Source organism: Dromiciops gliroides, chromosome 3 (assembly GCF_019393635.1).
Source record: "Dromiciops gliroides isolate mDroGli1 chromosome 3, mDroGli1.pri, whole genome shotgun sequence".
NCBI lineage: Eukaryota > Metazoa > Chordata > Mammalia > Microbiotheria > Microbiotheriidae > Dromiciops > Dromiciops gliroides.
The window spans coordinates 546,241,722-546,265,716 of NC_057863.1; the positions used below are offsets into that span (position 1 = coordinate 546,241,722).

At 45.1% G+C, this 23,995-nt stretch overlaps 1 protein-coding gene across 5 annotated transcripts in view; it reads right to left on the reverse strand.

The window, feature by feature from the left end:
* The window catches only part of ARRB1 (arrestin beta 1), a 126,329-nt gene that overhangs the window by 44,038 nt on the left and 58,296 nt on the right, over positions 1 to 23,995 (reverse strand). The gene's annotated exons all lie outside the window — the stretch shown is intronic.

Consider the following 23,995-nt stretch of genomic DNA (forward strand, 5'->3'; position numbering starts at 1 on the left):
CTTACATCGTACTGCAGTGGGGCTGGGAACATAAACAGTAAATATACCATGATCCAGGATCCGGAGCCAGACTAACAAGGAGAGGGACGACTAAAGGGTTTCTGTTGGAGGCTCTCCCTGAGCCTGACTTGGAGGAAACCAGAAATTCCAAGAGGAGGCAGAGGAGGGAAGCACACCCCGGTCGTGAGGGGCAACCTGGGCAAAAGGATCAAGGTGGCCTAAAGAGAAGGGAACACAGCCTAATGGAATGGGCACAGGACTCGAGTCAGAAGGTCATGGGTTCAAATCCTATCTTAGATACTAGCTAGGTATCTGGGCAAGTGACTTAACTGAAGCCTCAGTTTCCTCATCTATAAATAAGGGGTTGAACTTGATGCCCTTTAATGACCCTTCTGGTTCTAAATCTATGAACTTATGAATAATGTGAAATAAGCCTAGAGATGTGGTCTGGAGTCAGACATAATGTGACACTGAGGAGCTTGTATTTTATCCCAGGGGCAAGAGGGAGCTACTGAAGGTTCTTGAGTCAGAGAGTGGCCTACTGATTAATAATAATAACAACAGAGGCAGCTAGGTGGCACAGTGGATAGAGCACTGGCCCTGGATTCAGGAGGACCTGAGTTCAAATCTGGCCTCAGACAATTAACATTTACTAGCTGTGTGACCCTAGGCAAGTCATTTAACCCCAATTGGCTCACCAAATAATAATAATAATAATAATAATAACAAAGGAGTAATGTATATATGCATGTATATGTATATGTGTGTTTATGTATGCATCTATGTATACATAGTATATATGTGTAGGTATATACATGTGTGTATGCATGTATATGTGTGTATATGTGTGTATACATACACACACACATATATATATATACATATATACACTTGAGAGTCTGCAAAGCCCTTGATAAATACTTTCCTTTTTTAAAATTGATTTTATTTGTTTATTTTGTGGGGCAATGAGGGTTAAATGACTTGCCCAGGGTCTCACAGTTCTTACATGTCAAATGCCTGAGGCTGGATTTGAACTCAAGGTCCTCCTGAACCCAAGGCCAGTGCTTTATCCATTGCGACACCTAGCTGCCTTAAATATCTTCTTTTATCCTCACAATAACCCTGGGAGGCAGATATTATTATTACTATCTCCATTTTACAGATAAGGAAACTGAGGCACGGAAAGGAAATGTTATTTGCCTAAGGTCACACAGCTAGTAAATGTCTAAGGTCAGATTTGAACTCAGATCCTCCTGACTCCAGGTCCAGCCCTCTATTCACTGTGCTACCTAGCTGGTTAGGCATAGTGAAACATGTGCTTTAGACTAGGGCTTCTTAAACTTTTTCCACTCATGAGCCCTTTTCACCCAAGAAATTTTTATGTGACCCTGAGTATAGAGGTATATAAAATAGGTATACATAACCTTTTACTGTTGCCACATTTTTGCAACCCCACATTCAGTTACACATCCCCATGTGGAATATTGACCCACAGTTTAAGAAGCTTTGCTTTAGATAGACGATTTTGGCAATTGTGTGAAAGGTGCATTTGGGTAAGGAGAGACAGGAAGCCAAGAATCTAATTAAAAAGGTGTTATAATAATACAAGCAAGAGGGGGCTGCAAGGTGGCACAGTGAATAGAGCAGCACCAGTCCTGGAGTCAGGAGAACCTGAGTTCAAATCCAGCTTCAGATACTTACTAGCTGTTGACCCTGAGCAAATCACTTAAGCCCTATTACCTCAAAAAAAAAAATTAAATAATCCAAGAAAGAGGGGATGAAGGCCAGAATAAGGGTGGTGGGCATGTGAGTAGAAAGAAAAAGACAGACTCAAGAGATGTTGCAGAGGTAAGATGAATCAAAACTGGCACCTGAATCCTCCTAGACGCACTTTGGCCAGGATGAGCAAACGCCCAACCACATGCATCACGCTAACCCACACGTACATGCATCCACCCACATAGTACAAACACGCACACAGTTACCCTCCCCCCAAAACGCACACGTGTACAAGCATGCGTATACAACATACCCATATGGAGGCGGCATACTGCAAAGGACATTGGATCTGGAGTCAGAAGGCGTGGGTTCAAATCCCAGCTCTTCCAGTTACCAAGCTGTGTGAAGCTGGGCAAGTCACTTTGCCTCTTGGGGCCTCAGTTTCCTCCTCTGCAAAATGACAGGGTTGCACTAGATGCTACAGTGCCTTGCACAAACAAGGCAGCTGCAAAAATGCTTGTTAAATCGATCTGAATGCAAAGAAGCCATGGAACTCAGAAGGGAAGAACACTGGGAACACTGAAAAAACGGCCTTGGATGTTTGGCAGCCAATATGGTGCAGTGGACAGAATGCTGGGCTAAGACCCAGGAAATCTGGGTTCTAAGTTCTGAGTTTGAGTCCTGGCACTGCCACTTTGCTAGCTTTGGTGAAATTGAGCAAACCCCTTTCCCTCCCTGGGCTGCAGGATTCCCATTTGTAAAATTGGGGGGTTGGAAGAGATGATTTCTGAGGTTTATCTTCAGTTCTAAATCCTATGCAGAATTCCTATGCAGAAGAACACATTGCCAGTATTAGAAAGCTGGTTTCCAAGCAAGGAAGACACGGGTATCTACTGGCTGCATGACCCTGAACAAGTCCTTTCCCTTCTCTTGGCCCCAGTTCTTTCATTTGTCCTTGGAGGGGACTGGACTACATGAGCCAAGTCCCTTCAGATTCTGACGCTCCTTGAATGTAAGGACCAATAGAGAATGGATAGATTACCATCTATTACCATAAAAATGAGGTTCCCTCTCCATAGACCATGATAATGAATTTATAGAACACTATTACACACTGCAGAGCCAATACTGAGCTGCCTCATTAGAAAGGGTTTCCTCACCAATATTTCCTAATGCCAGTGAAACTGCAAGCTCAATACATACCAAAAAACGCACACACACACGTTGACTCACAATACACATGTGTACAAATGGGTATACAGGCACCCACATGCACAACACATGAGAATAAAGGGGGGAGGGGGCCAGGAGTTCTCTACATAAGAGACAGGATATAGTCTCTCTTCCCAGAATGAGCTAGGTATTTCCATCTCTACATAAATGTTTATTAATATCCTGTTGGAGGTGTGAAGATGCCCAGTAGGCTGGTGAGATTGTCACTAAAAGTGAGAAACAAATAGAGGCTGCATTATCCCCTCGGAAAGACAGTTCCAGGGCTGGCTCTGGGCCCAGTGAGTGGCTTCAGGCAGCTGCCAAAGGCAGGAGTTGAGACCCCGCAACAGCACTGCCTTGGGCTCAGGAAGCTGTGCTCTCTACTAAAAAGAGGCCATCGAAGTGTCTGGAGAGGAAAAGGTCCAGGGTTTAGGGGTTAGGAGATTGGGGCAAGAAGCACTCTGGGATTTCAGGCAAGTCTCTCTCCCCCTCCGGGTCACAGAGAACTGGGACGACGACATTTCCAAAGGCCTCCCAGCTTTGATAGTCTGAGTGTAAGAAACAACAGTGAATGCCGCGGTGAGGCTCCCTCTGGATGATCAAACTGAATTCACCTTTCCTGCTGGTGCTGGGAAATGGGCCTTAGGGTCCTCTTACTATCTGACCCAATAACAGCTGAGGCAAATGGGGCAGACAGAGTGAGTAGTCAGGATGATTCAAGGTAAAATTCAACCTCTGACATTTATTAGCTGTGTCACTTGGAGTAAGTCATTTAACAGCTACCAAGCAGAGCCTAGAGGATTTCCCCATCGGGGAAGTTGTGGAAGACATTCCTACACCAGGGGGTGGGGGTGGGAGGTAGACTTCAAGTCCTCTAGAATTCTATTATTCTAAGGTTCCTGGATCAAATTTTCTAAGGTTCTATGAATTGGTTGCTGCTCACACATTTTTCATCCATGATCGACTATTCCTGACCCCATTTGGGGTTTTCTTGGCAAAGGTACTGGAGCGGTTTGCCATTTCCTTCTCCAGCTCATTTTACAGATGAGGAAACTGAGGCAAGTGGAGATTATGTGATTTGCCCAGCATCACACGGCTAGTAAGTGTCTGTCTGAAACCAGATTTGAACTCAGGAAGATGAGTCTTCCCGACTCCAGGCCCGGGGATCCTATAGTTCATTTTCTACAATTCTAAGAGTCACAGATTTCAAGCTGGAAGGGACCTTAGAGATATAGTCTAACACCTCCCCCCCTCCCCATTTGACAGAGGAGGAAACCATAGCTCACAGGGGTCATCCGGGGAATCAGTGGCAGAACCAGACCTAGAAACTAAGAGTCTCATGAATGTAAGGCCAGTGCTCTTCCCATGAAACCCCACCATGTTGGATCCCAACCCCACTAAAAAGCAGGGCAGAGAGATGGCCCTAAGGGTCAAAGAGTGTGGCACCCCGATGCCCCCCCAGGATCCCTGGGCCACCCCAGACCTCAGCTGCAGGCTCTGACACCCCTGGGGTTCCAGGCTTTTTCTCTACGGGACTTGTTGCCCTAGATTCTGACCTAATTCTCCAGTAGGGAGAGAATAGTGAAGGCATCCAAAGGAGGTGGTAGCTCTGAAAACACTGCTTGGAACAAACAGGGATTGGTGTTAACCCCCTAGGGTGCCCCACTTTGGGAGAAGGGTGAGACCTGACCTGCTTTCTTTGCCAGGGAGAGGAAGGGGAGGAGGAGGGAGGGGGGAGGGAGTGGGAATGGATCAAACCCTTGGCTCCATAACCTGTGACCCCTGTGCAGGTGTGATAGTGACTTTGACAAGTTCCATCCCCTTCAGAGCTTCAGTGCTGCCTTCTGTAAAATGGGTGTTTTGAATTCAATTCAGTTCAACACTCATTTGTTAAATGCCAGTAGCATGCACGGTGCTGGAGATAGAGAAAGTTGGAAAGTCACACACCTCCTAGCCCCAAGGAGGGGACCACTTTAGATTTATCTTCCAATCGGGAGGAAATGATGTCTACACCGATAGTTGTGATACCAGGTAGAGGCATGGGCTGGAAGAGACCTCGGAGATAATCTAGTCTAACCCCTTCATTTTACAGATGAGGAAACTGAGGCAGTAAAGTCAACTGCCCAGGGTCACACAGGTAGGAAGTGGCATTTGAACCCACGTCCTTTGCCTCCAGAGGCACTTTCTACTGCAACACGCTATAGAATTGATAAGAATAAGGAATCCAGGGAAACTTGAGTAGGAAGAAAATCCTTTCAATTGGGAAATCAATAAGGGAAGGATTCACTAACAACAACAATGATGGCAATAAGCATTTATATAGAACTTTATAGTTTGCAAAATGCTTATTATTTTCTCATTTGATCCTGGCATCAACCCTGGGTATTATCATACTCATTTTACAGATGTTGAGACCAAGACTAAGAAAAATTACATGACTTGCCCAAGATCACACAGCCAGTAAGTTTCTGAGGCAGGATAAGAACTCCAAGTTTGGCAAGCCTATGCTAAGGAGGTGCCAGTTCCCAAACAACAAGTGAAGGGGGCGGGGGTCGCATTTGAATTAAGGCTTAAAGGAAGTAAGGTATCTTCAGCTAATAGGAAAGAGAAGTCTATCCCAGACAGGGAGAGCAGAAACCTCAGAGGACTAGGGACATCAGTACAGGGCAGAAGGTAATCCACTAGGAACCAGAATGCTGAGTACCTGGAGGAGTATTCTGAGATAAGCTTGGGAAAGTAGGTTGGACCCAGATTGTGAAAGACCTTGAATGCCAGGTTCAGGACTTAAAACTTGACTGAGAAGGCAGTGGGGAGTCCATTGAGAGTTTCTGAACTGGGGAATAGTCTAATAAGGGTAAAGAGTCCAAGAGATTCCTTCACTGGCTGGTCCAGCTCAGAGATTCTCTGACTGAATTCCTGCCCTGCCTCCTTCACTGGGCTAGTGTGATGATCCCAGAACCCAAAGGAAGAAAAGAGCTTTTATAACCACCATCAAGTTCTATAGGAATGTGAGCTCGCTCCTGTACTCTATCCCTGGAAGTTCTCCCTGCACTGGAAGAACAGAGATTATAGGCAGCTAAGTGGCACAGTGGATAGAGCACTGGACCTGGGGTCAGGAAGACCTAAGCTCAAATCCAGCCTCAGACACTCGCTAGCTAGTGTGACCCGGGGCAAGTCACTTCACCTCTGTCTGCCTCAGTTTCCTTAACTGTAAAATGAAGATAATAATAGCATCTACCTCTGAGGGTCGTTGTGAGGATCAAATGAGATAATTATTTGTAAAGCACTTTGTAAAACTTAAAATGCTCTGGCAGGAAGGGATCTTCAGAAGCCATCTCCCTAGAGAGAGGCCCCTCAAGGGCCTCCAAAATATGGTTCTACCACCATTCCAACTCCATCACTGACTTCTTAGAGCCTCAGCTTCCCCATCTTTAAAATAGGGACAATAATCCTTTTGCAAACATACCTTGTGGGGCTGTGGTGAGAAAGACACTTTGTTCATCTCAAATTGAAAAAGGGATAATGTCATGATCATTTCTCCCTGCTCCCCCCCCCCCCCCGCCCCCATCCTCCATGCTGTCTGCTCCTGATCGACTCCATTGCACATCTGGCCCATTCCACCTCCTAGAATCAGGAGGTATTTCCCATACCTGCAATTCATTACCTGCCAACCACCATGCCCAATCTCTGACCAATCACAGTGTCTAGAGCTAGAAGAGAACCTAGGGATGGACCCCAAAGTACAGTTTCCTCATTTTATAGAGGAGAAAGCTGAGGCTGAGAGAGAAGAGGTGACTTGCCCAAGGTCACAAAGATAAGTAGTTAGCAAAGCCAAGATTTTCATCTAAGGCCTTTTGCATCAGCAAATTTGCTGACTCCCTACATATCCATCAAGGTTAGGGGCTACCTCTCTTCCATGAAGCCTTCCTTGAAGCCTCCAGCCAGTCTCCACCTCATCCTATCCTTGATTTTTCATACTGAACTTTCCCAAAACAACAAACATTGATTATATGCCTTCTGTGTGCCAGGAAGGGGGCTAATTTCCTGAGGAGACAAAGAAAAGTTAAAAGATGGTTTCCTGTTCTCAGGGAGCTCACAGTCTAATGGGGGAAGACAACGTGCCAACAACCATGTAGAGGCAGACAGGCTAAACTGGAGATAATCAGCAGCGGGAAGGGGCTGGCACAAAGAGGGGTAGGAACAGGTTTCCTGCAGAAGGCGAGATTTGAAGGAAGCCATATTTCTCAGGCATTTTAAAGTTTTCGAGTGCTTTTCTCACAACAGCTCTGGAAGGTGGGCAGTATGCATATCATTATCTCCATTCCACAATAATGATCTTTTTAAAAAAGCTATAATTTCCATAGTGTTTTAAAGGTTATCACAATGCTTTACAAATATCATCACATTTGATCCTCACAACCACCCTGGGGGGTGGGTGCAATTATTTAGCTCCACTTTACAGATGTGGAAACTGAGGCACAGAGGTGAAGTGACTGTGTGATGACAAAGTCACACAATCAGTAAATGTCTGCAGCCAGGTCTCCCTGATTCCAAGGTCCACCACTCTATCCACTGAGACACCTACAGATCACGCAGCTAGAGAGCCCTGGCATCGGTCTCAACCCGAAATTTTCTGAATTCAAGTCTGGTGCCCAGCCTGCCTGCTACTGGTGTCTGCCACCAGAATGTAATTTTCCTGACAGCAAAGGCCATGACTTTTTTGGTATCTGTCTATCTCCCTGAACATAGGAGCAAGCACAGAGCAGAAATTCTGGAAATGTTTCTCTGTTCACATCTAGCCTTCTCACAGTATCCGAAAATTTCAGAATTACAAGGGACTTAACTTCACCTTGTCCAACCCCTGTCATCAGAGCAGGAATGCCTTCTACGACCTTCCCATCAAGTGGCCACCTTGGCTCCACTTGAATTCCAGCAAAAAGAACTCAGGACCTCCTAGGGCAAGCCATTCACTGCACATCTAGACAACTCTGATTGTTGGAAAGCTCTCCTTTCCATCAAACCTAAATGGGCTCTCTGTGGCTCAGCCCACTGCTCTTAGCTCTGGGGCCAGGAGGGGCAGGTCTAACCCTCCTCTCTGGGACAACCAGCAAGACTTGAATACAACAATCATGCTCCATCCCCACCCAAGCTTTTTCCTCTGACCATCTCCCAGTGTCTACAACCAATCCTATGCTCCTGAACAAGACTACAAGGCGTATATCTAGATGTAGGTAACTTCATGTTGTTGGGTTTGGAGGGTTTGGGGAGGGGCAGAGAATGGGGGAGGCAAGTGGACTGGGTAGCACAAGTGGATAGAGCTCCGGGCCTAGAATCTAGAGGACTCATCTCCCAGCCTCAGGTACTTACTAGCTGTGTGACCCTGGGCAAGTCACTTAACCCTGTTTGCCTCAGTTTCCTCATCTTTAAAAGGAGATGGTAAACCACTCTAGTATTTTTGCCAAGAAAACCCTAAATGGGGTCATGAAGAATTAGGCATGACTGAAAAACTATATATTTTTGCAAACTAAAAAAGCACTACATAAATATGAACTATATTATTACTCCACACCAAAGGGAAAGTTATCTTTCTCTTTAAAGAAAAAAAAAATCCCTAATCTAAGCCCCCATCAAAGCATCTAACCTCCTGCTTAGGCAGGAAGTTCTTCTTTAGGTCTAATCTCTTTTATTCTCTCATTTGGAGGCTGTAGACATGGCCAAAAGCCACCCTCAAGAGCCCTGAATTACTGAAAGCAGAGGAATTCCCCAAGTCAACACTGCTGGAGAAAGTACGGATTCTGGTTCATGCTGGGAGCTGAGGAGCAGCCCAGCCTGGCTGAAGCAGAGGGAGCATTCGGGTGAAGAATGGGAGTTAGGCCACTGTGGGAAGGGCCTCATACACCAGAAGTTAGATTGGAGGCAATAAGGCTTTTGAGGTCTTCATAATTACTCCCATAACCACTTGCTTTTATACAGGGCTTTAGGGTTTACAGTAAGGTGCTTTCTGTACAACAGTCCCAGAAGGATGGTACAAAATCAAAGAAGCCCAGAGGGGTCAGATCAAGACAGAGCCGAGTGGGGACCTTGGAGCATAGACTAGCAAAGCTGGTGGAGAGCCTTAGAATACAGAATGTCAGGCATGAACGGAGTCTTGGAACAAAGAATGTTGGTGTTAGAAGAGACATTAAAACATAGACTGTTAGAACTGGGAGGAACCTTAGAATACCATGTCAGAGCTTGCAGGGACCTTAGAACAGAAAACTAGGAGAGTCTTTGGAGCACAGAATGCTGGAGCTGGAAGGGATGTTAGAGCCTAGAGAATCAATGAATGAATAAGCATTTATTAAGCACCTACTATATGCTAGACACTGCAGATAAATACAAAGAGTGAAACAATAAAAAGCCAGATCCATGAGGGTCCTCGGTACACAAAACATTTGATCTAAAGGGGATCTTTGTGACAGAACCAAAGCAAGGGGCCCATGGTCACATGGCTAGTTATTGGCAAATCAGTGTGGGTGGTACTTTGGAGAAAGAGTACCAGCCGGGGTCAGCAGAGATCTGGGTTTGCACAGACTTGTGTAGCCATGGGCAAACAAATCACTTAAACCTCCCTGCTACAGCCTCAGTTTCCTCATCTGTAAAACAAAGGACTAAAACAATCTCTGTAGTTCCTGCTAGCTCTAAATCTATGAACCTATTGTCTATGGCTAGATGCCTTGTCTCCAGATTCCCGTCCCTGCAATCATCCTCCAAATGAGAGGTTCTTGAATGAGATTGAAGGTTGAGGAATGAGGAAGAAATCTGATTGCCCCTTGAATAATAGCAAAACTATATTGAAAAGTTCACGTTTGTTGATGTTTACATTAGTAATCAAAAATTAAATTAAAATATAATAATAACACTGAAGCCTACCCAACAACCTCAGGCTCTATATAACCAAGAGATGATTCCAATGCATGACCCCATTTTTAAAGGGTCAGAGCTTCCATCAGATCTTACAAACGTGGGAAAAGGAGCCCCACTTCAAGGCCAGTTTCCTTGATTTAGATGATCCCTGAGGCATCAAAGGCTAAGAACAATTTGTCAATCCCTCCTTCTCGCTCTCTGTCCATTCATTCATTCATTCATTCAATTACTTCTTTGGCCAAATTTACCACAAGCCACGATCCATAATTCTGAAGATTTTCGGGGCTAATGAGGAAAGAGAAAACCTAGGGGGAGTAGAAGTAAGCAGAAAGGGAAGAGCTGGATTTCTTAAAGAAACCTTTTCTTTTTTTCTGGCAATGTACAAACCCTCGGGGCTCCTGGAGTCAAAAGGCCTTATAAAATTTTTACTTTGTGGGTTGGCGGCTGAGTCATGACTGCAAATTCATCTCACCGACCAGTCCTGGACAATCCCCATCCCACGAAAGGAGGCAAGGAGAATTACTTCTTCCCAACCCAGAATTCTTTATTTCCCTCCTGAATCTATAGTCTTGGGAGGTCATTGTGGCTAGGCCCCTAGCACCAGGAAGAATCCCCTACTCTCAGAAACAGTGGGAACCTCGAGGGTCTTCTAACCCAACCTGCACCTCTGTTTCCAGATTTCTTGTACAGACTTCTTGCTCACCTTCTGCAATCCAGGCATATGGGCCTCCTGCTAGAAGTTCTGACCACATGACCCCATCTCCCACCTGTCCCCCATGCCAAAAAAGCAGTCCCCCCTCCCTTCTCTCTTTCTGAATCCCTGCTTTCCCTTAGGACTCAGCTAAAGTCTAACCTTCTATATGAAGCTGCTAGAACCTTCTCTCCACTAACGACCTTGCATTCATATTGTATATATTCTCTCTCTCCCTCCCCATATATGTGTGTGTGTATGTGCGTATGTGTGTGTATACATACACACACACACACACACACATACAGCTAAGCATTCATATACATATGTATATACTTATAAATATAGCTTCATCCTGGAACAGCTCACCACTCCTATAGCCTGCTCAGCCTGAAATAACCCTCTGCAAGCTCCCACTTCTCCCACTGACACATTCCTCCTGAAGTCTCCATTTTGTGGAGGGGCCTGGGCCAGCCTGCCTTCATTCTTGTCTCAGTCCTGTTTTCTGATCTGGCCACTGTACGCAACACCTTTGCCTCCCACCCCCTGGACCTACTAGAATGTAAGCACCTGGAAGGCAGGGGCCTTCTTTCTTTTTGTGGGTATTTGTAACCCCAACACTTAGCATAGAGCCCGGCACATAGTAAGTGCTTAATAAACGCTTGTTTTCTCCATGTCATCTACGAACATGTTGTTTTTCCCATCAAAATCTAAGCTCTCTGTGGGCAGGGACTGTGTGTCCTTTTTTGTCTTTTTATTCCCAGTGTACGGTACCTAGGCTTTAACAAATGCTTGTTAATTGATTCATCGATTGAGGCCTTTCCTGATCCTCCTAGCGTCAGTGCCTTCCCCACCAAAATTACCTTCTATCTACTTTGTATATATCTGCATGTCCCGTTGTCGACCTATCTAGAATGCAAGCTTCTTGAGGGAAAGGATGGCTTCACTTTTGGTTTTTTGACCACGGCATTGACCACAGGGCCTGAGACACAGTAGGGGCTTAACAAAAGTCTATTGATTGGTTGACTAATTTTCTGATTGACCACACCCCTCTGTGATGCAGCACATTTCTATTCATACCCCACCCCTAGCACTTAAGGGTCTCTGAGGGGACTGTGTTCATTTGCACTGGAGGATTTGACAGCTGGGGAAAACCCCAGGGACTCAAAGCCTAAGAATGAAGAGTAGAACTTTCTATGCTCTATGAGACAAAGGTCTTCCATCAATCCAAATCAATAACATTTATTAAGTGCCTTCTATGTGCTAGGCACTGTGCTAAGCACTCAGGTACCCCAGTTTCTCTCTGAACCACTGAGGCCATCTCTTTTGCCTATGCCCAGTCTCCACCTTAGATTTGGGGTTCCCTGAGGACAGAGGATACATCTCCCCCTAGGATGATTCAGAAGAAAAGGAAACTCTGATTTTTCAGGTCTGGTGTCCTTGGGCCCATAGGCATTTATATAATACCTACTATTTGCCAGGCACTTTATAAATGTTATCTTATTTGACCCTCACAAGAACCCTGTGAGATAGGTGCTATACAATTGAGCACCAGCTAGGAGATATTTGGGAACTGGGGATAATTAGCCTGAAGAAGAGAAGGCTCAGAAAGGGACAAGATAGATCCCCTGTCTTCAAACACTTAAGGACTGTCATGGAAAAGATTACACTTATTCCATTTGGCCCAAGTGGGCAGAACCAGGAGCAGTGGGTGAAAGAGACTTTGCAATATGGGCTATCTGATTCTTTTCTGAGGTCCCTTTTAAATTCAGGAAGGGCCTAGGCATACTACCCCCCTAATGGGGTGCTGCCCCATTGGTGTCCCCCTGCAAACCCCCCACCCCCCTCATTTACCGCTGAACACCAGGGGTTCAGGCCAAAGAGGCAACAAATGTGGCATGACAACAACATCCATATCAGCCTTGGGTACAGGGAGTCACTAGGGAGATAGTCACCCCAACCCTGACTCACATCCCCCTACAGCGCCAGCCTCCCTCACCTGGTTGTGCCCCCCGCCGTGGCTTCCAAGAGGCCAATTTTCTAGGTGTTCCCGCTGATACCCTTTCTGCTGCCCCATTAGAAGGAAAGGTGAGGCTCTGCCCTCAGATTCCATCCTTTCCCGGGCATCTCTTAGGGGAGAAGGAAGAGGGCAAAGGATGGAGGGAGAGGAGGAGTCTCTGAGGGTAGCTTTCTTCAATTATTTGCAAAGCTGTCATGTGGAAGATTGGGGTCACCAAGAGGCAGACACGACTGAACGGCAACATGTGGAAGAGAGATCAGACTTGTTCAATCTGGCCCCAGAGACCAGAACCAGGAGCAGGGTGGGGGTAAGCTGCCATGAGGTTGGTTAAAAGGTAAAATGTCCTAACTGACCAAAAGCAGCCGGGGCTGCCACAAGGGGCTGTGCGACTCCGAGGAAAGGCTGAGTGACCACTTGCCAGGCAGGTTATGGAAGGGGCTCTTTTTGGACGTGGCCAATGTGGGAATTTGCTTGGCCCCACTATGTGTACTTGTTCCATGGGCTCTGTTCCTCTTTTTCGCCACCCTACCCCCAATTTGGGAATGGGGGAGGTTAGAGGGAGAAAAATATCTTTTGCTAACAGAAAAAAATTAATTTAATTTCTTTAAAAAAAAAAAAAAAGGAATCAGGGCAGCTAGGTGGCGCAGTGGATAGAGCGCCGGCCTTGGATTCAGGAGTACCTGAGCTCAAATCCGGCTTCAGACACTTAACACTTACTAGCTGTGTGACCCTGAGCAAGTCACTTAACCCCAATTGCCTCACTAAAAAACAAAACAAAACAAAACAAAAAATAAACAAAATTTTAAAAAGGGAATTGGACTAATTGAGAGGATACTAGCTCTAGAATTGGAAGAGACCTCAGAGGCCCTCTATGTACTCCCTCCACCTTCCCCTCTCTGAGGCCTAGCTCCTTCATAGCCTGCCCCCTCCATAATCCACTTGCATCCTGGTCATTCTGGGCTCCACACATATCCTGACCCTCCTTCTTCATGCCCTTGAGTGTCTCCAGTAAAGCCACACACCCTTCAAAGCAAATACTCTACCCTCCCTCACTTTGGAGCTAAAGAGGCAAAGGGTCAGGAAGCCCAAGGTCCCATCCAGGGACCCTCTGAATGGTGCTCTCCCAAGGCCCTGGCAGAGCTGAGGATCTGGGATGATGCTCAGCGTCCCTGAGACCATGGCTCAGACCCCATGCTTCAGGCTCTTCTGAGAAGCTCAGGCTCAGTGCCTAAGAAGTTGGTAAAGGGAGTTTGTGAACAGGAGATCCAGGCCCACATCCCCATGGCTTCCTGCCCACTCCCCATTCCAAGCAACTCAGGTCAAATGCTTCCTCTGATAAAGCTGCCCCTGCTGAGCTGCTACAATTGAGCATTAGTCCACAAAGTGCTTTGCCATCCTTTTTATGAGTTCTGCCTTGCCCTGATTAGAGACCAGCTGGGGAGGGGGAGGAGGTATAAGATCTCAAAGGGTCATAGATTGAGAACCAGGAAGGGTCTTAGAAACCATCCTGTCCAACCCCCTCATTTTGTAGCTGAGGGTACTGAGGCCAAACAAAGTTAAAGTGCCTTATAGCTAGTAATGCTCAGAGGCAGGATTTGAACACAGACCCAGGATTCAGCACTCTATCCACCTAGCTATCATGATACAGACCAGGGTCCTATAGTCATGGACTTGAGAGGAGCCAATGACCCCATGACATACAGAAAGATAACCTCCAGAAAGGAGTTCTTAACCTTTTTTATACCACGGCCCTTTTGATGGTTTGATGAAATCTCTGGATCCCTTCTCAGAATCATGTTTTGAAATGCGCAAAATAAAAACACATAGGATTCTTTGTTGTCATTTAGTTGATTGGATGTGACCAACTCTTAATGACCCCATTTGGGGTTTTCTTTGAAAAGATACTGGAGGGGCAGCTAGGTGGCACAGTGAATAGAGCACCGGCCCTGGATTCAGAAGGACCTCAGACCTCAGACAGTTGACAATTACTAGCTGTGTGACTCTGGGCAAGTCACTTAACCCCAATGGCCTCACCCAAAAAAAAAAGATACTGGAGTGGTTTGCCACTTCTTACAGATGAGGAAACTGAGGACAAGAGGGTAAAGTGACTTGCCCAGGGTCACCCAGCTAGTAAGTGTCTGAGGCCACATTTGAACTCAGATCCTCCTGACTCCAGGCCAGGTGCTCTATCCACTGCAGCACCACCTAACTGCCTCGGATTCTATTTCTTTAAAAATGCTCCCATTCTAACTCCACTCACAAGGCCCATACTGACTCAGAACCTTACTCCCTCCCACCAGTATTCTCCTAACTTCACAGTCTCCTCCTTCCCTAATCTAGTCAGTCAAATTCTGAACTGGACTGACAGAGAGAGGCAAAAGACCTGAGCTAGCAAGCAGGAATGCTCAACTCTAGGCCCCATTCAGCCATGACCTAGGTGCATCCTTTTCCGTCTAGAGCCCTCAATTTTCTTTTCTGTAAAATGGAAGGGTCAGACTAGGTCGGGAACTTTTAACTTTGGATTCTGTGCACTTGTTTTTCTTTATATTTTTAATACAGTCTGACAAAAGTCTTTCACCATAATTATCTTCCTTTGTAATCCTATATATTTTATTTGGTGCATTTAGAAACATTATTCTCAGAGAGCATCCAAGCTGGCAAAGGAGTCTATGACTCAAGAAAGGTTAAGAATCTCTAGCCCGGAGAGTCATTAAGGTCCCTTATTAATCAGAGGGGTTATTAGACTTGTGAGCTCTTTCTGCAAGGGGGAATAACAAAAAGAAATGACATTTACATGGTGCTTCTACAGTTTACAAAGGAGCTCACATTTGTTGGTCCTAACAGCAACAATATGAGGGCGATGGCTGCCTGCGAGGTAAGGAGTCTGGAGACCAGAGGGTGAATCAGACAATAATAAAACCGACATCTCTATAGCCCTTTCAGGTTTTACAAAGTGCTTTTCCCATAATAAACCTGCGAGGGAGGCAGTACCAGGAGGATTATTATCCTCATTTCAAAGAAGAGGAAATTGAAAAGCAGAAAGTTGGACTTGCTCAGTCGGTGGAGCCCAGATTTCTACTCTGGACTCCAAGCTCAGGGCACCGTGCACAGAATTGCATCAACCAGGTGATCTCTGGTGATGCTGCCCAGAAAAAGCACGGCAGAGCACACAGTAGAGCAGAAAGAGAATTTGGCTTGGAGTCCCAACAAGATGGGTTCAAATCCCGTCTCTTGCTACGTGTGTGACCTGGGCCCAGTGAAGTGAAGTGAAGTCACCCCATTTCCATCTCTAAATGATTTCCAGGGAAAACAGGGATGAAGAGAAGCTTTGCATCTAAGCCTGAAGGAAAACAAGCCGCAGGCCTCCTTCAAGTGATGACATCCCCTGCCCCCTCCCAGAGCTGCAGGGTGGAGTCTAAGGGAGGGATATGGGAGGATTCCCAGGGGGTCCTTAGCCAGGCAGGGAAAGAAGCAGCTGGAGGCTGAACCCCCTGCTGCTCAGCCCCACAGCCTGGCCTGCTAGAGACAGCCTCAGGCAGCCTAGGAGATGATGCCCCAGCCTTAGCAGAGGCATAAACAAACACCCAAGATTAATACTCAAGGGTCACTTGATTGAAAAAATTCAAAGGTTTTTTTAAAAGATCAGTTCCTCTAGCTCTCAATGGCAAAGAAATCAGGTCCTGGCATGTCTGCCTCCCCATCCTCCTCTGGGCAGAGGGGCTGAGCCCAGTGACTAATGCCCTCCAGGGACTCACATCTTAGGGCTGGAAATCATGTCCAATGAGGAAGGCTGGGGTTGTCTAGGCTGATGGAGAGCACAGCATAGTAGAAAGAGTATACTAATTGGGAACGAGAGGACCTGAGTACGAATCACAGCTCTTCTACTTTCTGTGTGACCTTGTAAGTTATCACCCCCTCTATGGACTTTATTTACCTCACCATAAAGGCCTTTGGAGAACTAGTCCCTCTGGTTCTAAAGTCTTAATGGAGAACATGATGCTTCCTTCAAATATCTGAAGGGATAACAGGGCAGAGGGAGCAGATTTGTTCCTTGTGCCTGCAAAGGGCAACTAGTGGAAAGAGTGGATTCATAAGACTTGGGTTCAAATCCCACTTTTGACATCTAATACCAATGTGACCTTGGGACAAATCATTTAACCTTCATGAACATCAATTATCTCATCTATAAAGGGATGGATTGGGACTAAATAGCACTAAGGTCCCTTCTAGCTCTAGGTCTATGATTTTTGGACTTCAGTTTCCTCACCTGTAATATAAAGGGAAAGGAATTCTCTAACTCTCACATAACACAATTACATATCAACGAAGGGAGGGCTTACTTTTTGGAGAAACTTCCTCTCCATGAGAGCAATTCCAAGGAAATGAGCATCCAGGAAGGTAGCTGGACAGTTCCCTTTACCTCATGAAGTCAAGAACTGCTCAACTGTGTAAAGGACCCTGCATTCACAGATGGAAGGAAAACATTGCCCTTCCCCCTCCCTTTTACAGCTAAGAAAATTGAGGACCAGAAAGTGAAGTCAATTGCTCAAAATTACACAAACTAAATGTAAATGTCAGAGATTGAATTTGAACCCAGGTTCCCTGGCTCCAAAAGCAGTACCCTTTTATTTTACACTGTCTCAGAGAGATGTATTACTAGTAAAGAAGGTACATGGGTTACAGAGCAAGGGATGACCAATAGGCAGCCCTCTTTCCTACTGGTATCCATGGATATCCATGCAATTGTAAGAGAGAGAATAACCCTTAGAACATTGATGGGACCCATTTATGGGATGATGAGGACAAGAGTCACCCTGAATAAGGAGACATAGGTGGGCTGTAGCCTGCAGGCTTTAAGGGGGGGGGCACATCAATAGAATCATAGAGACTTTAAAATATAAAATACACACACACACACACACACACACACACACACAGAGCACTGTAGGCACTCAATACATGACTGAATGAATTGAATTGAGTTCTTCCCTAAGGACAGAATGAGATAATGGATGGGAAAGGGCTGTGGAGAGAGGTAAAGGGGTGCTTCTCAGAAAGAAATGCATTTGCTTTACTTCCAAGAACAAGCAGACACTCAGCCTTGGCTAACAAGAGGCTGCCAAGTAGCCTTCCTGCCTCATCAGCTTTATGGAACAGAGAAGGGTTGTTGGCACTCAGCACATCCTTCTTACCCAAAGTGCATTCCTAAAGGGCATGAAAACAACAGTCTACCCCTGACATTCTGGCACCCCATCCAAGCCTCTGTCCCTTCCTGGACCTCTGTTTCCTGAAGGGGACCAAGATGATGAAGGGCCTTGAGATCACACACTGGACAGGCATTGGACCATGAATGATTTCTTTGTTTTAGGGGAATTTCCCTGTACTGATGCAGGAAGGCACTTTTTCTCCAACTCAAAATCTTAAAGAGTTGCCTGGAAGTTAAATGACTTTCCCAAGGTCACAGAACCAGTATGTATTAGATGGAAAATGTGAAGCCAGGTCTTCCTGGGTGAAAGACCAGCTCTCTATTCATTATGCCAGGCTACTTCCACGTCTCCATTCATGCCATGGAAGGATCAGTTGAAAGAAGTAAGGATGGGTTAGTCTGGAGAAGAGAAAACTTGGCAAGAGAGGGGATTAGAACTTGGGTGGGGGGAGGTGACACCTGTCAAATGAAAGAAACCTTAAATCATATTTATTTTGCTTGACAACAGAGGGCAGAACCAGGAGAGCAGCTGATGAAACAGGGTGGGGGGATGGCAATTTGAACTCAATGTAGCAATGAGATCTGAACCAAGGTGGAACAGGCTGCCCTAGGAGCAGAAAAGTCATAGAATTACAGAATCTCCAAGTCAGAAGGAACTCTCAGAGACCTTCTTGCCCAGCTGAGTTGAAGTGATGGATTTCCTATCCCTTGAGATCTGCAAGCAAAGGCAGGAATACCACTTGCCCTGAATGTTTTAGCAGGAACTCTTGTTAACAATAACATTTATATAAACACTCTAAGGTTTACAAAGCACTTTCATCACAACCCTGTGAGTTAGGCAGGAACCATTTTACTTCCATTTTATGGATGAGGAAAGTGAAGTTGTGACACTGTGTATCTGAAGCAACCTATGAATGAATCCAAGTCATCTTGGAATCAAGAAGCCTGAATTCAGATTTCACCTCCTGGAATGACAGGTTTCAAGCCCTTTAGGAGTGCAGTTTCCTCCCCTGTCAAATGGGGGTATTAATTCTCTCACTTCTTATCTCTCCAGGTCACAGTGAAAAAAGCACTTGATAGAAACCTCCAAGTACCATAAAGATGGGAGTTATTGTTATTCTTGCACACAAACACATATTTACAGACATACCGAGGTATACACAGGCACAGACACTCCCACAGTCACACAGACACACAATGCAGAGAGACACACAGACTTACATGGTCACGAACATCACACACAGGTATTCACACTAGCAATACAGATACAGTAACGCAGGACAGTCCCTTGGTGCTCATGCTCACTTGTGTACACACACACACACACACACACACACACACACACACATTCCTACACATCTCTAAACCAAAACACTGATCAAATGAGGATCATTTGGCAAAGATCAGCTTTCTCTCATCTCTGCTCCCCTCTTCACCTTTCTTAGCCTCAAGCATACTCCCTGACACCTGCCCTCCCATCCCATCAACATACATAACCATGCAGCTTCAAATACTCTAACCTCGCCCCTCAATCTATTCAATTCCCATGACCTTCTCAATGTCACCTCCTCTATAGACAGGAATGGTGGGTCATTCCCTTGATCCACAAGGGTTCTACTCCCCATGATCAAGAACTCCAAAATTCCTTTCTCTGAATGTAACCTCCTATTATCCCATCTCTTCTGATGGAGATGGAATCTCTGTGGTTCCTCCTAACGCTAGTTGTCCACCCTCTATCCCTCAGTTCTTTCCCAGATCATCACCTTTGTTGTGGCAACACTCTCACACCTTCCCAATCTCTACCTCTTATCAATTCAACTCTATACTACCCTCTATCCTTGAATCCCCTTGTCCCTTTGTCCTATTGCCACTTGTGCCTTGTCAAATTCTCAACCCTGGATTACTCCTTCTGCCTCCTCCACCCCTACTCCCATGCTACTAATTGGAACAACCAGGATGACCAGGGCCACTACAAATCTGTGTTATCCAATCCCAACTGGACCCTCACTGCAGCAAGGCAATCCTTCCATGCCTCTCTCATTGCTCCTCTATCCCACTTACCACAAGAGTTGTTCCAAATCTTCGTTTATAGAGAAAATGGGGGCCTCTTCTCCCCTCCTCCTTATCTCACAAAGTCTTCACATCATCCCCTACAATTTCTTCCAAAAGACAATTCTCCTCTCAGAGGAGTCAGGTTGATCCCATCCCATTCTGCCATCCTTTCTGGAAGGCTGCTCATCCTCATTATCCCCCTTCTCTCTATTCTTTGACCTCTCCCTATCTACTGGTCCCTTTCCTTCTGCCTACAAATACATCCAAGTCTCCCCCACCCTTAAAAATCCCACAACCCATGCTAGCTGTACTGTCCTATACTATACTATACATCTCCTCCCTTTTTCTCAGCCAACTTCCTTGAAAAAGCTGTCTTTGCACATTGCCTCTGCTTCCTCTTCTTGCATGCTCTTCTAAATACTGCAATCTGGACCCCAACCTCATCACTGAACTGAAACTTCTCTTTTTCATGGTTTCTAATAACCTTTTCATTACCAAATCTAATGGCCATTCCTCAAATCCCATCCTTCTTAACTTTTCTCTCACACTATTGACCTCCCTTCGTCCCTTCCTGGATTCTCTCTTCTCTTAGCTCTCTCCTGATTCTCCTCCTACCTGTCTAAAGGCTCCTTCTCCATCTCCTTGGCTTGATCATAGGCCATTTGATGCCTACAAACTGTGGATGCAGCTCAAGGCTCTGTCCTGGGACCTCTACTTTTTTCTCCCTACACTCTCTTACTTAGTGACCTCAGAAGTTCCCATGGGTTCAATTATCATCTCTAAGCATATTAGTCCAAGATCTATGGACGTCTCTAGGCCTGGTCTAACTCTTAAGTTCCAATCCCACATCACTGACTGCATATTAGATATTTTAAATGAATAGCTAGGAAGCATTCAAAACTCAAATCCCCAAAACAGGGCTCATTATCTTTTTCTAAAACCAACCCTCTTTCAACTTCCTTGTTACTGCCTAGAGCACAAGCATCCTTCCAGCCACCCTGCCTTCACAATCTCAATGGATCCTTGATTCATTGCTCTCATCATTAATCCACCGCAGCTAATGGTGTTGTTTCCAAATATTTCTGGTATTCATTTTTATGTGTTTTGTATATATTCATGTGTATATATTTTTTCCCCATTCATTTTTGTCTTTGTACCTCCTGCACTAAGCATGGTACCTGACTCAATCTTGACAAATGCTTATTGATTAACTGATTCAGAAAACATCAATAGTTTTAATCAAGGATCATTGTAAATGGAATTTTCTCTCTATATCCTGAGTTCTCATGCACAATCTACATTCACAGAATCTTAAACTTGAAGGGATCTTAAGCCATCTTGTCAAATCCCCTTACTTTACGGAGGAGGAAAATAAGACCCACAGAGGTTAGGTGACTCATCCAAGATCACACAGCGAGTTAGTAACAAAATTGTTCTTGAACCTAGGCTTCCTGACTCCCCATGCTACACTTGTCTATCTCACTGAACTGTCACTAGCCTATCTAGCATGCTAACTCCAAGAATTAGAAACCTAGTGAGAGAGGTCTCCTGAGCTTTCAAAAGAGAGACCACAAATTCTCTGCACCTAATCTCATGCAGGTTATTCATTCACAAGTCAACATTAAGAATGATTGATTCACATTAACTACAAATCTTTAAAAAAAAAAAAAAAAGGATGCTTTCTGACACCCCAGATCACTAGCACTTAGAAAAGATGGGAGGTGTACAAGAGGCCCAAGCACTGACAGCAGGGAGGAGGAACAAGTGGTTTAGTGAATAGAATATTAGACTTGGAGTCAGGAAGACCTGAATTCCAATCCTGCCTCAGGTACTTGTTAGCTGTGTGCCCCTGGGCAAGATACTAACCCTCACGCTACCTCAGTTTCTCTTCTGTAAAATGGGATAGTAATAGCACCTACCACTACGGTTATTTTTAACCAAATGAGAAAACATATGTAAATTACTTTACAAACCTCAAAATACTACATGAGTGCTAGTTGTTGTTGCTGTTGATAGCAAAAGAGAAAACCTAGTGGGGAAACACAAGTAAAATAATTTATAAAACCCACTAGTCTCAGGCCATGAAACATAAAAGCAGGAATACAGTAGTGTATATCTCAGTAGTCCTGGAAGGCACCACTGTATTCTAGGCCATAGATCAAAGATATTCATAACACTGCCCCTGAATCATCACAAAAGAGATATATATGTTCTAAATTTGGTACTCCAGAAGGCAGAGATGTATATAATCCATCTTTAAAAGATCCCACATCATCACTTGAACCTCAGCATTAGAAGGGACTTTAGAGGCTACTGAATTTGTCCCATACCTGAAATCCCCTTGGCTCCAAGATCTCCAATGAGGGCAAACCCCCTCTCCTCCCAGGATGCCCCCACTCTGCTTCTACGCAACTCTCATAGTACAGAGAATCAGTCCTAAGTTTGGCTCTCAAAACAGTCAACATTTAACAAACAATGTTTAAATTACAAAGTTATTCTGAGCCTCCAATCTAAAGGAATTCCTTATATTTAATCTCTTCCTCAGAGAACTGTCCCTAATCTGAAGCAGAGGCATTGGGTGACAGTGATAAGGAGCAGTGTGACATCAGGCTAGAAAAGGAAGGAGGTCTCAAATTGTGCAGGGCCCTGAATGTCAGGCTAAGGAGTCATAATTTTATTCTGTAGGTCCTGGGGAGCTCACTGAAGGTGCCAGATCCAGGGGAGGTAGGTGGGTGATGCTGGAAAGTCTCTCAAAGGAACACCTCCTGAATCATGACACCATAAGATTTAGAGTCAAAAGAAGCCTAGGAAACAGTCTAGTTCAACTGCCTTGCTTTATAGATGAGAAAACTCTCTGGACTCGCATGAAAGCCTTGACTTGGGGTTAGCATCTTTGGCTATGAAGGGAAGAAGGATGAAGGCTGGAAAACTATAGCCAGGACATGAGCCTTTCTTTCTCTTCTGCACCACATCCAGGATCATGATTCCTTGGGGGAATGGATCTGGGGTGCTAGAAAGGGCTGGATCCAGCACACTTGGGCTCAGGTCCCAGCACTGGCATTGACCTTTGGTCCTTTCCCTCCATTGCCATTTCTGGCCTCTGCTCCAATCAACTAAAGGAATTCCACCTGCGAGAAACCACTCATCCCTTGTCCTAGGGTTAGCATATTCCCACCACCAGCTCTTGGAAGACTGTTGTGTTCATAAGCATTTACAGGAGCAGGACTTTTTTCTCCTCGTTGCTTACTGGAATTTAGCAAGTGCTTAATGCTTGTTGACATAACCCTAGGCCAGAGGAAGGATGCTTTCAGAAAAAAATAAAATAGTCACAAGAGAGATAAAATAAGATCACAAAGCTAGAAAGACACAGCCCTGGGATTCAAACTCAGCCCTGAAGCTTGATTCCAGATTTCACACTGTTTTTACTGCAGCACAGTTACAGAGAAGGAAACTCAAACCCAGAGCCCAGTTCCAGTGAAGCGTCTGGAAAGCTTCCCTGTCCTCCCATCTTAATGCACAGGCTGCCATCTGACATAAGACTTTCAAAGACTTAAATGGACATTTTCCTGTTTTTCTTTTCCCATTATATACACTATTTCTTTTTTTTTAATTTTTTTTTTTTAGTGAGGCAATTGGGGTTAAGTGACTTGCCCAGGGTCACACAGCTAGTAAGTGTGTGTTAAGTGTCTGAGGCCAGATTTGAACTCAGGTACTCCTGACTCCAGGGCCGGTGCTCTATCCACTGCACCACCTAGCTGCCCCACATACACTATTTCTAATATCCACCTCCTAAAGCAGACTGCCCCCTTTAGTGTTCTTTTGTTGTTGTTTTTTGTCAATGCGTTGCTCAAATTCTCTTCTCTCTTTTCATTCCCCTTTACATTGATAGTCATTATAGAACCCTTTACAAGAATTTGTAATATTATTGCTTCATTTAAGGAAACCATGTTTCTTTCTTTTTTTTTTTTTTTGGTGAGACAATTGGGATTAAGTGACTTGCCCAGGGTCACACAGCTAGTAAGTGTCAAGTGTCTGAGGTCGGATTTGAACTCAGGTCCTCCTGAATCCAGAGCCGGTGCTCTATCCACTGTGCCACCTAGCTGCCCCCAAAACTATGTTTCTTAACAAAGCACAGGGAGATTTGTGAGAAAATAATGGATTTTGGGATGCCCAGAGGACCCTGCTCAAG